At 38.2% G+C, this 17,607-nt stretch overlaps 1 pseudogene; it reads right to left on the bottom strand.

The window, feature by feature from the left end:
• Nucleotides 1-2,137: 2,137 nt before the first annotated feature.
• On the bottom strand, nucleotides 2,138-16,488 carry LOC116907330 (annotated as a pseudogene).
• Between the last annotated feature and the right edge of the window lie 1,119 nt (nucleotides 16,489-17,607).

The raw sequence follows: 17,607 nt of genomic DNA, 5'->3' as shown, positions 1-17,607 counted from the left end.
CCATGGCTTCTCTCTCCCTCCTGTCTCTTCCTTTCTGTTCCAGTCTCCTCCTCTTCCTTCAAACTTCTCTCCCGCCCATCCTTCCTTCTCCTCCAATGACAGGCCTCCTTCTATCCTGTACCTGCCCCTCACCTGTATTTTACAAATTCAGTGGGGAGATTCTGGTGAAGTCACCTGATTCCTGAGTACCTGACTGGGCAGCTGTCCTTGGGGCAGTGGAATTAGCATCAAAACACAGATTACTCTGGGGCAAACCACAACAATAGTGCCTGGTTTTAGGAATAAAATTATTAAAATTTTTTGTTTCATTTTTGATCACCATAGATTCTTTAATGTTGTTTCCCAAATTTTACTGATTGCTCAGGTATTACAATAAAGAACATTGGAAATGTAAAAGGGAGAATTATCTATATCCCCCACCTGAAAAGCTTTTCATTTTTATTTTTAATCCTGTGTATAAATGCATGTCAGTGCAGTTTTAATATTAAACATGCGTTGTATTTAAACAATGTCTTCCATAGTTTTTATGATTTTGTTCTCATCTGTTATTTCTATTTCTAGGGCAAGGTTTATCAAACAAAAACTCATCCTAATTTAAAATATCTTAGTGAACTGTTGTTGCTGCATTATTTGTCTTAAACCATGTAGTCTTCCTAATCAAGATGGTGGTGAAGTTCCATAGCTGTTATTTAAAAACATCTATTTTTTAAAAAGTGTTGAATCCAAGTCACATACATAGTATGTTTAGTAAATGAGTATTACGAATGTATAAATTTTCAATTATCAGCCCTGTTGTAATAAGTTTAAATTAACTTTTGTTATAGATTTTATAATTTTTAACCATCCCCAATTAAATTAAAAAATAGTTTATGGAGTAGTCTTCAAAATATTGAGACAAAGTTCATACTGCAGCAAAAGTCTTACCGAGTTAGGGGGGTGTGTGTGTGTGTGTGTGTGCGTGTGTGTGTGTGTGTGTGTGTGTGTGTGTGTGTGTGTGTGTGTATGTGTTCAGTATTAGTAATAGCATTAGCAATACCAGTAGCAGTAGCAATAGTAGAAATAGCTTCCATTGGGAATAGTCTACCTTTTTACTCATCACTGAGTCTACTTGATTTACATCCAAGTCACCAAGGTAGAAGCAAACAGGGCCCCCAAGACACTACAAAAATTATCAGCTTCAATTGAACACCGAGATATCATTGGGACTTCAAAAGGTTATGAGCTTACAGGGTTCACCAGTCTGACAAAGAAAAGGCTTTTATTCAGATACTGGTTGGCCAGGGCTATTTTTGGGTATCAGGATTTCAATGGTGTAGCCCCAAGCCACAAAAGACAGGAATTTATAATGGCAGTAAAACATAATGTTACATCCCATCTCTACCAGCATACATCCTGTAGTCAGGAGATTACATTCTGTTTATGTACACACATGTACATTTCCCTAAGTGCGACTATGTCTATGTGCAATAGCAGTTTAAAAATGAAATCCTCTGAGAGGTTTACTAACTAAAGTAGTAAGACACTATTTCTGAGAAAAGCACATAAAATGTGTAAATGTACCTAGTTGCAATGGTGATTGAGATGTACCTCAGTGGTAGAACATTTGCCTAACATCAAAGACAGTGGGGATATGATGTTCGCAAACAAACAAAATAATAAAATAAATAGGTACATTAAAAAATCTCTTCATTTCACCATTTCTGAGAATGATATCATCTAGTGTTTTATACTTAAATCTTCAGGATTTCCAAGGCATAAAGATACCCTATTTATAGCTAGCTATACAAATGTATCTGTTCCATTTTCAATATTGAAAAAGATATGAATGTTTTGGAAAATTACAGATAAACTATTCTATTTACCCTGAAAGGGTGATTTATTCATTATTTCTCATTGACTTTATTTCTGAAATTTTCTCCATAGTTAATTTAATTTGCATAATGTCAAATAATTTAGATTTTATTCTCAACATGGCATTGAAAACATTTATGTTATATTAGTTCTTATTATTGTTGGTTCAAAAAACTGCAAGCCAAATCCAGAAACACCTGAATGTATTAGTTACTACTCCAATCAGCCATTTGAAATGTACTCCACACATGCTAAGATTTAATTCCATAACAAATACAGATTCTACTTAGGTTAGCATCTTTTTCCTCAAAGTTTTTCTCAAAGCAATGTGGACATTCTTATTCCTTATACTGTAGATCAAAGGATTCATCATTGGTCCCACAATGGTATAAAATATGGTTGATAATTTATCTTCATCCACAGATGCATTAGAAGGCTTAAGATACATGAATTCCACAGCTCCAATGAAAAGAGAAACAGCTATCACATGAAAACCACAGCTCATTGATGACTGTGCTTCTGCAGGAGAGATTCAAGAGAGGGAATATATCACATATGTAGTGATTGATGATATCACCATCACAGAAGGTCAGCCTTATTATACAACTAGTATGAGCAATGGCTTCCAAAAATCCTATCATATATACACCAACTGTCGTCAAAACACTGATCTGTTGGCACATGATGACCTGGTAATTAGAAGCTTACAGATGGCAGCATATCTGTCATAGGCCATTGCTGTCAAAACACAACACTCATCAATAATAAAGACGGCAAAGAAAAAGAGCTGAGTCATGCACTCAGCATGAGAGATGATGTTCTGCTTCACAAAACTCACCAGCATTTGGGGGGTTTATAATAGTGGAGTAGCAGAGATCTGCGAAGGAAAGGTCGAAGAAGAAATGGTACATGGGAGTGTGCAGATGGTGATGCAAAACAATTAGGACAATAAAGCCCATGTTCCCTACCATGGAGATCACATAGATTCCTAAGAAAAGGGAGAAGAGAGGCCGTTGGAACTCAGGCTGCTATGTCAAGTTCAGTGGAATGATTTTTTTCAAGAATGACTATTTTGAAGAAGCATTTCCTAAAGCTATTCTTTCCTAGGTCCTATTTGTAAGACAAGTAAAAATATGTAACATTAAAATGAAATCCCACCCCCTTAAACCTGCCCATATTCAGAGACAGTTTGATCCTCAAAATTTCTTACAACCCCAGACTCACAGGTGATTCTCCCACTCTGCCCCAATACCTGCTCTAACTGTGACCCCCTGCCCCTGGGGTCCTGCTAGAAACGAGCATTCCTTCTGGTTCACAGGTGTGTCTAGGAGTAGATCCTTTGCTTTAGCTCCCTTTCCCCACCTCTCCCATACACAGAGACAAACTGACCCAAGGAGAGTCAACATAACCAGGCTCACAGGAGGGAAAAGATCCAGTCAGAGATAGCAAGGCTAGTTAACACCAGAGATGTTAAGAGGCAAGCACAAGAACATAAGCAACAGAAACCATTATTTCTTGACAACATCAAAATGAAGTTCTCCCACCACAGCAAGTCCTGAATACCCTAACACACCTGAAAATCGAGACTCTAATCTGAAATCCCATCTCATGAAGATGACAGAGGACCTTAAAGAGGACATAAGTAATGCCCTTTGAGAAATACAGGAGAACACAGGGAAACAGGTAGAAGCTCTTAAAAAGGAAATACAAAAATCCCTTAAAAAATACAGGAACACACAATCAAACAGGGGAAGGAATTGAACAAAACCAGCCAGGATCTAAAAATGAAAATAGAAACAATAAAAAAATCACAAAGAGAGACAAACCTGGAGATGGAAAACCTAGGAAAGAGATCAAGAGCCACAGATACAAGCATCACCAACAGCTATAAGACATATTAGAGAAAATCTCAGGCATAGAGAATACCATAGAAGACATTGGCATAACAGTGAAAAAAAATACAAAGTGCAAAAAATTCCCAACCCAAAACATCCAAGAAATTCAGAACACAATGAAAGAAACAAATCTAAGACTTGTAAGTATAGCAGAAGTGAATATTTACAACTCAAAGGGCCAATAAATCATTTTCAACAAACCCTAAAGAAAGAGACACCCATAAACATACAAAAAACCTACAGAAAGCCAAAAATATTGCACCAGAAAAGAAATTCCACCTGTCATACAATAATCAAAACACAAAATGCACAGAACAAAGAAAGAATATTGAAAGCTGTAAGGGAAAAAGTCTAAGGAGCACATAAAGGCAGACCTATCAGAATTACACCAAATTTCTCAACTGAGATTGTAATAACCAGAAGATCCTGGGAAGATGTCATGTGGACCCTAAGAGAACACAAATGCCAGTCCAGGCTACTAAACCCAGCAAAATTCTCTATTGCTATAAATTGAGAAACCAAGAATTTCATTTCAAATTTAAACGATGTCTTTCCAATAACTATCCCTACAGAGGATTATAGAAGAAAAACTTCAACACAAGGAAGAAAAACATACCCAAGAAAAAACAAGGAATTAATCCCCTCACAATAAGCCCCCCAAAAAGAATCACACAAATATAATTACAACATGAAGAACAAAAATAATAGGAAACAATATTCATTGACATTTAATACCTGTCAGCATCAATAGACACAATTCTTCAATAAAAAGACATAGGCTAACAGATTGGATAAATAACCCAGCATTTTGTTGTGTACAGAAAACATACCTCAGTGACAAACACAGATACTACCTCAAAATAAAAGCCTAGAAAAAATTCCAAGCAAATGGTCCCAAGAAATAAGCTGAAGTAATCATTCTAATGTCCAATAAATTAGACCTTCAAACAAAAGTTACCTAAAAAAGATAGGGAAGGTCACTTCATACACATCAAACGAAAAATGCATGAAGATGATCCCTCAATTCTGAACATCTGTGCCCTGAATGCAAGGGCACTCACATTTGTAAAAGAAACATTACTAAAGTTCAAAGCACACACTGAACCTCACACAATAGTAGTGGGAGACTCCAGCAACTCATTCTCACCAATGGACAGATCATGGAAACAGAAACTAAACAGAGACAGAGTAAAACTAACAGAAGTTATGAACCAAATGGCTTTAACAGATATCTACAGAACATTTCACCCTAAAACAAAAGAATATACCTTCTTCTCAGAACCTCATGGTACCTTTGTCAAAATCAATCATTTAATCAGACACAAAACCAGCCTCAACAGATACAAGAAAATTGAATTAGTCCCATGCATTCTATTAGATGACCATAGAGTAAGGCTGTTCTTCAATAACAAAATAACCCAAAACCCAAAAAACAAAAAACATAAAAACAAACACCCCCCCCAAAAAAAACAAAAACAAAACAAAAAACAATATAAAGCCCACATACTCATGGAAGCTGAAGAACTCACTACTCAATGATAACTTGGTCAGGGAAGAAATAAGAAAAGAAATTAAAATCTTTCTAGAATTTAATGAAAATGAAGGTACACCATGCTCAAACTTATTAGACACAAGGACCAGTCCTAAGAGGAAAACTCATACCTCTGAGTGCCTTCATAAAGAAATTGAAAAAATCCTTCAATAGCAACTCAACAGAAAATCCTACAGCTCTACGACAAAAGGAAGCAAATAGAATAAAGAGGAGTAGATGGATGGAAGGAAATAATCAAACTCAGGGATGAAATCAACCAAGTAGAAACAAAGAGTCAACAAAACTAGGAGCTTATTTTTGAGAAAATCAACAAGATAGATCAACCCCAAGTCAAACAAACTAAGGGCAGAAAGACAGTATCCAAATTAACAAAATCATAAATGAAATCGGGGATATAACAACAGAAACTGAGGAAATTAAAAAAATCATCAGATTCTACTTCAAAAGTCCATACTTAACAAAACTTGAAAATCTACATAAAATGGATGATTTTCTAGACAGATACAAGGTACCAAAGTTAATTAGAATGAGATAAACTATCTAAACATAACCATAACCCCTAAGGAAATAGAAGTAGTCATTAAAGGTCTCCCAACCAAAAAGAGCCCAGGTCCAGACGGGTTTAGTGAAGAATTCTATCAGACCTTCAAAGAAGACCTAATACCAATAATTCTCAAATTCTTACATAAAATACAAACAGAATGAATACTATATAATTCATTTTGTGAAGCCACAATTAGGCTGATACCAAAACTTCATAAAGACCCAACAAAGAAAAGAAGCTTCAGACTCATTTCCCTTAAGAATATCAATACAAAAATACTCAATAAAATTCTTGCAAATTGAATTCAAGAACACGTTAAAACTATCATTCACCATGATCAAGTAGGCTTTATACCAGGGATGCACAGATGGTTCAATATATGGAAATTCATCTACTTAATCCACTATATGAGCAAACTCAAAGAATAAAAAAACCACATGATCATCTCATTAGATACTGTAAAAGCACTTGACAAAATATAACACTCCTTAATGTAAAAAGTCTTTGAAAGATCAGGAATTCAAAGTACATACCTAGATATAATACAAGATACAGCAAACCAACAACCAACATCAAATTAAATGGACATAAATTAAAGCAATCCCACTAAAATCAGGGAAAAGACAAAGCCATCCACTCTCTCCCTATTTATTCATTATAGTATTTGAAGTTCTAGCTAGAGAAGTTAGACAATAAAAGGAGATCAAATGGATACAAATTGTAAAGGTAGAACTCAAGATATAACTATTTGTGGACGATATGAATACATAATATATATATATATGTGTGTGTATATATATATATATATATTTTACCCAAAATTTTACCATGGAACTTTTACACCTGATAAACCACTTCAGCAAAGTGATTAGATATAAAATTAAGTCAAACAAATCAGTCTTCCTCTACACAAAGAAAGGCTAAATGAGCTAAGAATAAAGTAAATGACACCCTTTCCAATACTCACAAATAATATAAAATATCTTGGTGTGACTCTAATCAAGCAAGTGAAAGATCTGCATGACAAGAACTTCATATCTCTGGAGAAAGAAATTGAAGAAGACCTCAGAAGAAGGAAAGATCTCCCATGCTCATGCATTGGCAGGATTAGCATAGTAAAATTTGCCATCTTACAAAAAGCAATCTACAGATTCAATGAAATACCCATAAAAATTTCAACTCAATTCTTCAGAGAGATAAAAAGAGCAATTACAAACTTATTCTGGTATAGTCAGGGAAAAAAGAGCAAAAACAATTCTCAACAATAAAAGAACTTCTGGGAGAATCACCATCACTGACTTCAAGCTCTACTGAACAGTAATAGTAATAAAAACGACATGGTATTGGCACAGAAACCTACAGGGATATCAATAGAACAGAATTAAAAACACAGAAAAAAACCCCACATACCCATGGTCACTTGATCTTTGAGAAACAAGCCGAACCCATCCAGTGTTTAAAAAGACAGTATTTTCAACAAATGGTATTGTTTTAACTGTAAGTCAGCATGTAGAAGAATGCAAACTGGTCCATAATTACCTATTTGTACAAAGCTCAAGTCCAAGTGGATCAATGACCTCCACATTAAACCAGATACACTGGAGCTAATAGAAGAGAAAGTGGAAAAGAGCCTCAAACACATTGACAAGGAGAAAAATTCCAGAATAGAACAACAACGGCTCAGACTCGAAGGTCAACAATGGACAAATGGGACCTCATAACATTGAAAAGCTTCTGTAAGGCAAAGGATACTGTCAAGAGGACAAAATGATAGCCTACAGATTGGAAAAGATCTTTACTAACCCTACATAACCAACATAACCCTAATAATCAACATACAAAGAATTCAACAAGTTACACTCCAGAGAACCAAATAACCCTATTTTAAAATGGAGTACAGAGCTAAACAAAGAATTCTTTTTTTTTTTTTAATTAACTTGAGTATTTCTTATATACATTTCGAGTGTTATTCCCTTTCCCGGTTTCCGGGCAAACATCCCCCTAATCCCTCCCTCTCCCCTTCTTTATGGGTGTTCCCCTCCCCACCCTCCCCCCATTGCCGCCCTCCCCCCCCAACAATCTAGTTCACTGGGGGTTCAGTCTTAGCAGGACCCAGGGCTTCCCCTTCCACTGGTGCTCTTACTAGGATATTCATTGCTACCTATGAGGTCAGAGTCCACGGTCAGTCCATGTATAGTCTTTAGGTAGTGGCTTGGTCCTGGAAGCTCTGGTTGCTTGGCATTGTTGTACATATGGGGTCTCGAGCCCCTTCAAGCTCTTCCAGTTCTTTCTCTGATTCCTTCAAGGGGTCCTATTCTCAGTTCAGTGGTTTGCTGCTGGCATTCCTCTGTATTTGCTATATTCTGGCTGTGTCTCTCAGGAGCAATCTATATCTGGCTCCTGTCAGCCTGCACTTCTTTGCTTCATCCATCTTGTCTAATTGGATGGCTGTATATGTATGGGCCACATGTGGGGCAGGGTCTGAATGGGTGTTCCTTCTGCCTCTGTTTTAATCTTTGCATCTCTATTCCCTGCCAAGGGTATTCTTGTTCCCCTTTTAAAGAAGGAGTGAAGCATTCACATTTTGATCATCCGTCTTGAGTTTCAATTGTGCTAGGCATCTAGGGTAATTCAAGCATTTGGGCTAATAGCCACTTATCAATAAGTGCATACCATGTATGTCTTTCTGTGATTGGGTTAGCTCACTCAGGATGATATTTTCCAGTTCCAACCATTTGCCTACGAATTTCATAAAGTCGTTGTTTTTGATAGCTGAGTAATATTCCATTGTGTAGATGTACCACATTTTCTGTATCCATTCCTCTGTTGAAGGGCATCTGGGTTCTTTCCAGCTTCTGGCTATTATAAATAAGGCTGCGATGAACATAGTGGAGCATGTGTCTTTTTATATGTTGGGGCATCTTTTTGGGTATATGCCCAAGAGAGGTATATTTGCTGGATCCTCAGGCAGTTCAATGTCCAATTTTCTGAGGAACCTCCAGACTGATTTCCAGAATGGTTGTACCAGTCTGCAACCCCCACCAACAATGGAGGTGTTCCTCTTTCTCGCATCCTCGCCAGCATCTGCTGTCACCTGAGTTTTGATCTTAGCCATTCTCACTGGTGTGAGGTGAAATCTCAGGGTTGTTTTGATTTGCATTTCCCTTATGACTAAAGATGTTGAACATTTCTTTAGGGTGTTTCTCAACCATTTGGCATTCCTCAGCTGTGAATTCTCTGTTTAGCTCTGAACCCCATTTTTTAATAGGGTTATTTGTCTCCCCTGCGTCTAACTTCTTGAGTTATTTGTATATTTTGGATATAAGACCTCTATCTGTTGTAGGATTGGTAAAGATCTTTTCCCAATCTGTTGGTTGCTGTTTTGTCCTAACCACAGTGTCCTTTGCCTTACAGAAGCTTTGCAGTTTTATGAGATCCCATTTGTCGATTCTTGATCTTAGAGCATAAGCCATTGGTGTTTTGTTCAGGAAATTTTATTCCAGTGCCCATATGTTCCAGATGCTTCCTAGTTTTTCTTCTATTAGTTTGAGTGTGTCTGGTTTGATGTGGAGGTCCTTGATCCACTTGGACTTAAGCTTTGTACAGGGTGATAAGCATGGATCGATCTGCATTCTTCTACATGTTGACCTCCAGTTGAACCAGCACCATTTGCTGAAAATGCTATCTTTTTCCATTGGATGGTTTTGGCTCCTTTGTCAAAAATCAAGTGCTCATAGGTGTGTGGGTTCATTTCTGGGTCTTCAATTCTATTCCATTGGTCTATCTGTCTGTCTTTGTACCAATACCATGCAGTTTTTATCACTATTGCTCTGTAATACTGCTTGAGTTCAGGGATAGCGATTCCCCCTGAAGTCCTTTATTGTTGAGGATAGTTTTAGCTATCCTGGGTTTTGTTATTCAGATGAATTTGCAAATGTTCTGTCTAACTCTTTGAAGAATTGGATTGGTATTTTGATGGGGATTGCATTGAATCTGTAGATGCATTTTGTAAAATAGCCATTTTTACTATATTAATCCTGCCAATCCATGAGCATGGGAGATCTTTCCATCTTCTGAGGTCTTCTTCAATTTCTTTCTTCAGAGTCTTGAAGTTCTTATTGTACAAATCTTTTACTTGCTTGGTTAAAGTCACACCGAGGTACTTTATATTATTTGGGTCTATTATGAAGGGTGTCGTTTCCCTAATTTCTTTCTCGGCTTGTTTCTCTTTTGTGTAGAGGAAGGCTAATGATTTATTTGAGTTAATTTTATACCCAGCCTCTTTGCTGAAGTTGTTTATCAGCTTTAGTAGTTCTCTGGTGGAACTTTTGGGATCATAAATATACTATCATATCATCTGCAAATAGTGATATTTTGACTTCTTCTTTTCAGATCTGTATCCCCTTGACCTCCTTTTGTTGTCTGATTGCTCTGGCTAGAACTTCAAGAACTATATTGAATAAGCAGGGAGAGAGTGGGCAGCCTTGTCTAGTCCCTGATTTTAGTGGGATTGCTTCAAGTTTCTCTCCATTTAGTTTAATGTTAGCAACGGGTTTGCTGTATATGGCTTTTACTATGTTTAGGTATGGGCCTTGAATCCCTATTCTTTCCAGGACTTTTATCATGAAGGGGTGTTGAATTTTGTCAAATGCTTTCTCAGCATCTAAGCATGTGGTTTTGTTCTTTCAGTTTGTTTATATAATGGATCACGTTGATGGTTTTCCGTATATTAAACCATCCCTGCATGCCTGGGATGAAGCCTACTTGGTCATGGTGGATGATTGTTTTGATGTGCTCTTGGATTCGGTTTGCCAGAATTTTGTTGAGTATTTTTGCGTCGATATTCATAAGGGATATTGGTCTGAAGTTCTGTTTCTTTGTTGGGTCTTTGTGTGGTTTAGGTATAAGAGTAATTGTGGCTTCATAGAAGGAATTCGGTAGTGCTCCATCTGTTTCAATTTTGTGGAATAGTTTGGATAATATTGGTATGAGGTCTTCTATGAAGGTCTGATAGAATTCTGCACTAAACCCATCTGGACCTGGGCTCTTTTTGGTTGGGAGACCTTTAATGACTGCTTCTATTTCCTTAGGAGTTATGGGGTTGTTTAACTGGTTTATCTGTTCCTGATTTAAGTTCGGTACCTGGTATCTGTCTAGGAAATTGTCCATTTCCTGTAGATTTTCAAGTTTTGTTGAATATAGGCTGTTATAGTAAGATCTGATGATTTTTTGAATTTCCTCTGAATCTGTAGTTATGTCTCCCTTTTCATTTCTGATTTTGTTAATTTGGACACACTCTCTGTGTCCTCTCGTTAGTCTGGCTAGGGGTTTATCTATCTTGTTGATTTTCTCAAAGAACCAACTTTTGGTTCTGTTGATTCTTTCTATGGTCCTTTTTGTTTCTACTTGGTTGATTTCAGCTCTGAGTTTGATTATTTCCTGCCTTCTACTCCTCCTGGGTGTATTTGCTTCTTTTTTTTTGTTCTAGAGCTTTTGGTGTACTGTCAAGCTGCTGACATATGCTCTTTCCTGTTTCTTTCTGCAGGCACTCAGTGCTATGTGTTTTCCTCTTAGCACAGCTTTCATCGTGTCCCATAAGTTTGGGTATGTTGTACCTTCATTTTCATTAAATTCTAAAAGTCTTTAATTTCTTTCTTTATTTCTTCCTTGCCAGGTTATCATTGAGTAGAGCATTGTTCAATTTCCACGATATGTGGGCATTCTTCCCTTATTGTTATTGAAGACCAGTTTTTGGCGTGCTGGTCGATAGCACACATGGGATTATTTCTATCTTTCTGTACCTGTTGAGGCCCGTTTTTGACCAATTATATGGTCAATTTTGGAAAAGTACCATGCTTGGGCTGAGAAAAGGTATATCCTTTTTGCTTTAGGATAGAATGTTCTATAAATATCTGTTAAGTCCATTTGGCTCATGACTTCTCTTAGTCTGTCTACGTCTCTGTTTAATTTCTGTTTCCATGATCTGTCCATTGATGAGAGTGGGGTGTTGAAATCTCCTACTATTATTGTGTGAGGTGCAATGTGTGTTTTGAGCTTTAGTAAGGTTTTTTTTTTTACGTATGTAGGTGCCCTTGTATTTAGGGCATAGATATTTAGGATTGAGAGTTCATCGTGGTGGATTTTGATAAATATGAAGTGTCCTTATCTTTTTTGATGACTTTAGTTGAAAATTGATTTTATTTGATATTAGAATGGCTACTCAAGCTTGCTTCTTCCAACCATTTGCTTGGAAAGTTGTTTTCCAGCCTTTCACTCTGAGGTAGTGTCTGTCTTTGTCTCTGAGGTGTGTTTCCTGTAGGCAGCAGAATGCAGGGTCCTCATTTCGTATCCAGTTTGTTAATCTATGTCTTTTTATTGGGGAGTTGAGGCCATTGATGTTGAGAGATATTAAGGAATAGTGATTATTGCTTCCTGTTATATTCATATTTGGATGTGAGGTTATGTTTGTGTGCTTTTTCTCTCTTTGTTTTGTTGCCAAGACGATTAGTTTCTTGCTTCTTCTAGGGTATAGCTTGCTTCCTTATGTTGGGCTTTACCATTTATTATCCTTTGTAGTGCTGGATTTGTAGAAAGATATTGTGTTAATTTGTGTTCTCTTAGGGTCTGTATGACATCAGTCCAGGATCTTCTGGCCTTCATAGTTTCTGGCGAAAAGTCTGGTGTGATTCTGATAGGTCTGCCTTTATATGTTACTTGACCTTTTTCCCTTACTGCTTTTAATATTCTTTCTTTATTTTGTGCATTTGGTGTTTTGACTATTATGTGACAGGAGGTGTTTCTTTTCTGGTCCAATCTATTTGGAGTTCTGTAGGCTTCTTGTATGCCTATGGGTATCTCTTTTTTTAGGTTAGGGAAGTTTTCTTCTATGATTTTGTTGAATATATTTACTGGTCCTTTGAGCTGGGAGTCTTCACTCTCTTCTATACCTATTATCCTTAGGTTTGATCTTCTCATTGAGTCCTGGGTTTCCTGTATGTTTTGGACCAGTAGCTTTTTCCGCTTTACATTATCTTTGACAGTTGAGTCAATGATTTCTATGTAATCTTCTGTTCCTGAGATTCTCTCTTCCATCTCTTGTATTCTGTTGGTGAAGCTTCGTATCTACAGCTCCTTGTCTCTTCTTTTGGTTTTCTATATCCGGGTTGTTTCCATGTGTTCTTTCTTGATTGCTTCTATTTCCATTTTTTAATTCCTTCAACTGTTTGATTGTGTTTTCCTGGAATTCTTTCAGGGATTTTGTGACTCTCTCTGTAGGCTTCTACTTGTTTATTAATGTTTTCCTGTTTTTCTCTAAGGGAGTTCTTCATGTCTTTCTTGAAGTCCTCCAGCATCATGATGAAATATGATTTTGAAACTAGATCTTGCTTTTCTGGTGTGTTTGGATATTCCGTGTTTGCTTTGGTGGGAGAATTGGGCTCCGATGATGCCATGTAGTCTTGGTTTCTGTTGCTTGGGTTCCTGTGCTTGCCTCTCGCCATCAGATTATCTCTAGTGTTACTTTGTTCTGCTATTTCTAACAGTGGCTAGACTGTCCTATAAGCCTGTGTGTCAAGTGCTGTAGACCTGTTTTCCTTTTTCTTTCAGCCAGTTATGGGGACAGTGTTCTGCTTTCAGGCATGTAGTTTTCCTATCTACAGGTCTTCAGCTGTTCCTGTGGGCCTGTGTCTTGAGTTCACCAGGCAGGTCACTTGGAGCTGAAAAGTTTGTCTTACCTGTGGTCCCGAGGCTCAAGTTTGCTCGAGGGGTGCTGCTTACGAGCTCTCCGTGGCGGCAGCAACCAGGAAGATCTGTGCCACCCTTTCCGGGAGCTTCAGTGCACCAGGGTTCCAGATGGCATTTGGTGTTTTCCTCTGGCGTCAGAGATGTGTGCAGAGTGTAGTCTCTTCAGGTTTCCCAGGCGTGTCTGCCTCTCTGAAGGTTTAGCTCTCCCTCCCGCGGGATTTGGTTGCAGAGAACTGTTTATCTGGTAGGTCGCTTCAGGTTCTGGCGGTGTCTCAGACGCAGCGGACCTGCTGCTCCTGGGCCCTCCTCTACGGGAACCTAAACAAAGAATTCTTAACTGAGGAATCTTGACTGGTCAAGAAGCACCTAAAGAAATTTTCAATGTTCTTGGTCATCAGGGAATTAATCATCAAAATGACGTTGAGATTCTAGCTTATACCAATTAGAATGGCTAGGATCAAAAACTCAGGTGACAGCAGATGCTGGTGAGGATGTGGAGAAAGAACTCCACCATTGCTGGTAGCACTGTAAGCTGGTATAACCACGTTGGAAAACAATCTGGTGGTTCTTCATAAAATTAGAAATAGATCTACCTGAAGAACCAGCTATACCACATGTAATGACTGTCAACTTGACTATATCTGGAATGAACTATAATCCACAATTGGAAGGCTCACCTGTGATCTAGACCTTGAGGCTGGGTAATACAAGTTTCTAATTTGGATATTGGTATGAAGATCTTGAGGCATAGGAGACTAAGGCAAGGAGATCTCTGAATTCAAGGTCATCTGAGACAAAGTAATTCCCAAATCCAGGCCTGGTGGTACCCAACTTTAATCTGGGTCACACCTTCTGCGGAGACCTAGATAAAGACATTGAAAGAAGGAAGATTTGTTTTTCTTTGTCTGCTTGCCTGGTGGGACTCAGCAACTATTAGATACTTGGATTTCCATTCACAACTGAACATTGTTGGGGAGTTTGGGTATAGACTGTAAGTAATCATAACAAATTCCCTTACTATATAGAGATTACCCATAAGTTCTGTGACTCTAGAGAACCCCAACTAATACAGCACTATTGGGCATATACCCAAAAGATTTTCTAACATATAACAAAGACACATGCTTCACTATGCTCATAGTAGCCTCATTTATAATAGCCAGAAGCTGAAAACATCCCAGATGTCCCTCAACAGAAGAATGGATACAGAAATTGTAGTACATTTGCACAATGGAGTACTACTCAACTGTTAAATGCAATGACTTCATAAATTTTGTAGCCAAATGGATAGAACTAGTAAATATCCTGAATGAGGTAACCAATACCCAGAGACACACATGGTATGTACTCACTGATACGTGGATATTAGCCCAAATGTTCAAGATACCCATGATACAACTCACAGACCCTATAAAGCATAATGACAAGGAAGACCATAGTATGAATGCTTCAACCCTACTGAGAAGGCAAAACAAAATAATCATGGGAGGCAGAAAGAAGAAGGGACCTAGGTAGGATGGGGAGAGGGAGAGAAAAGGGGGAAAACCAAGTATGGGAAGAGACAGGAGAGAAATCCAGAGGACCAGGAGAATGACTAAAAGTAAGTAGCAGTGGGAGTGGGGAACTGGGGAAAGCACTAGAAAATTCAAGATGCCAGAAAACCAAGAGGTTCCCAAGACACAAAGGGGATGACATTAGCCAAAATACACAACAGATGGAAGATAAAACATAAAGAGACCACCTTCAGGAGGTAGGCATGCCCACTACCCTGTTGCAGGATGGGGACACCCACCCATCTCACAATTTTTAACCCAGAATTGTTCCTGTCTAAAGGAAACACAGGGACAGAAAATGGAGCAGAGACTGAAGGAAAGGCCATCCAGAGACCACACCATCTTGGGATCCATCCAATCTGCAGACCCCAAACTCTGACACTATTGCTGATGCCAAGAAGTGCTCCCAGACAGGAGCCTAGTATGGTTGTCCTTTGAGAGGCTCTGCCAACATCTGACTAAGGCAGATGCAAATATTCAACAGCCAACCATTAGTTAAGCCTGGGACCTTAATGGATCAGTTAGAAGGACTGAAGGAGCTGAAGGGGATTGTAACCCCATAAGAAGAACAACAATATCAACTAACCAGACCCCAAGAGCTCCCCAGGATTAAATCACCAACCAAAAAGTATACCTGGATGGGTTCATGGCTCCAGCTTCATATAGAGAAGAGGATGGCCTTATCTGGCATCAATGGGACAGGAGGTCCATATTCCTTTGGAGGCTTGATGCCCCAGAGTAGGTGGATGCTAGAGGAGTGAGGCAGGAGGTGGTTGGAGGTGGGTGTGGGAGGAGACCCTTTTAGAGACAAAGGAGAATAGGATGGAGGTTTTTCAGAGGAAAGTCTGGTAAGAGGGACAACATTTGAAATATAAATAAATAAAATAACCAATTAATAAAACATAATAAAATTAAATAAATATCATTAACCAACTGAAAAATATCTAGTCAGTAAATGGGCAAATTATATGATCTTAAAGTCTCAAAAAATAAGGTACTAATAGTCAGCAAAATTATGAAAAAAATACTATTTTCAGCCATAAGGAAATCTAAATCAAAACTACCACAAGATTCCATCTTACTGTAACCAAAGCCACTATCATCAAAATAGAAACATACAACATTGTAAAATTGATAAGTACATGTGCCCAAAGGAACGCTGTTAAACTCTCATAGGAAATGTAAATTAGTGAAGTTATAATAAAAAACAAATATAGGAAGACCTTCGATGGTGTAAAAACTTGAATTTTTAAATAAGCTAGAAATATCTCTGCTGACGCTGTGTTCTCCAATGTCAAAGTCAGGATCTATACGATGTAGATTTATATTGGGCATCATTCCTAAAGCCATTTTATGCGATCAATCTACATGTCAATATGAATCAAGAAAATGGAGTAAGTTGGGCGTGATGGAAAATGCTTATCACTTCAGTGTTTTAAAGAACCTCAGATGCGCTTCAACAGAGAAGTGGATACAGAAAATGTGGTACATCTGCACAATGGAGTACTACTCAGCTATCACAAACAATGACTTCATGAAATTCATAGGCAAATGGATGGAACTGGAAAATATCACCCTGAGTGAGGTAACCCAATCACAGAAAAATACATATGGTATACACTTATTGGTAAGTGGATATTAGCTCGAATGCTCGAATTACCCTGGATGCACAGAACACATGAAACTCAAGAAGGATGACCAAAATGTGAACGCTTCACTCCTTCTTTAAAAGGGGAACAAGAACACCCTTGGAAAGGAATAGGGAGGCAAAGTGTAGAACAGAGGCTAAAGGAACGCCCATTCAGAGCCTGCCCCACATGTGGCCTATACATAAACAGCCACCAAACTAGGCAAGATAGATGAAGCAAAGAAGTGCAGGCTGACAGGAACCAGATGTAGATCTCTCCTGAGAGAAACAGCCAGAATACAGCAAATACATAGGTGAATGCCAGCAGCAAAACACTGAACTGAGAAGGACCCCGTTGAAGGAATCAGAAAAGGACTGAAAGAGCTTGAAGGGCTTGAGACCCCCATATGAACAACAATGCCAACCAACCAGAGCTTCCAGGGACTAAGCCACTACCCAAAGCCATGGACTTGACCCTGGGCTCCAACTTCAGGTAGCAATGAATAGCCCAGTAGGGGGACCAGTGGAAGGGAAGCCCTTGGTCCTGCCAGACTGGCCCCCCAGTGAATGGGATTGGTTGGGGAGGGGGGAAGGAACGAGTAATGGGGGAGGATGGGATGTTAAACCCCCATAGAAAGAGAGGGGGGGTAGAGGGTTTAGGGAATGTTGGCATGGAAAAAAAAAAAGGAAAAATGTAAATAACATTTAAATGTAATTAAAAAAGAAATACCCAATTTAATAAAGATGGAAAAAAGTGTAAAAAAATAGTATATCTTGTTTGGATAGCAGCAAACATTTACAATTATAACTAACAATAAAATTTAATATATAATTCAACTTTA

The sequence above is a fragment of the Rattus rattus genome, chromosome 8 (assembly GCF_011064425.1).
Source record: "Rattus rattus isolate New Zealand chromosome 8, Rrattus_CSIRO_v1, whole genome shotgun sequence".
In the NCBI taxonomy this organism is placed as follows: domain Eukaryota; kingdom Metazoa; phylum Chordata; class Mammalia; order Rodentia; family Muridae; genus Rattus; species Rattus rattus.
This window is presented reverse-complemented; position numbering and strand designations above follow the sequence as displayed.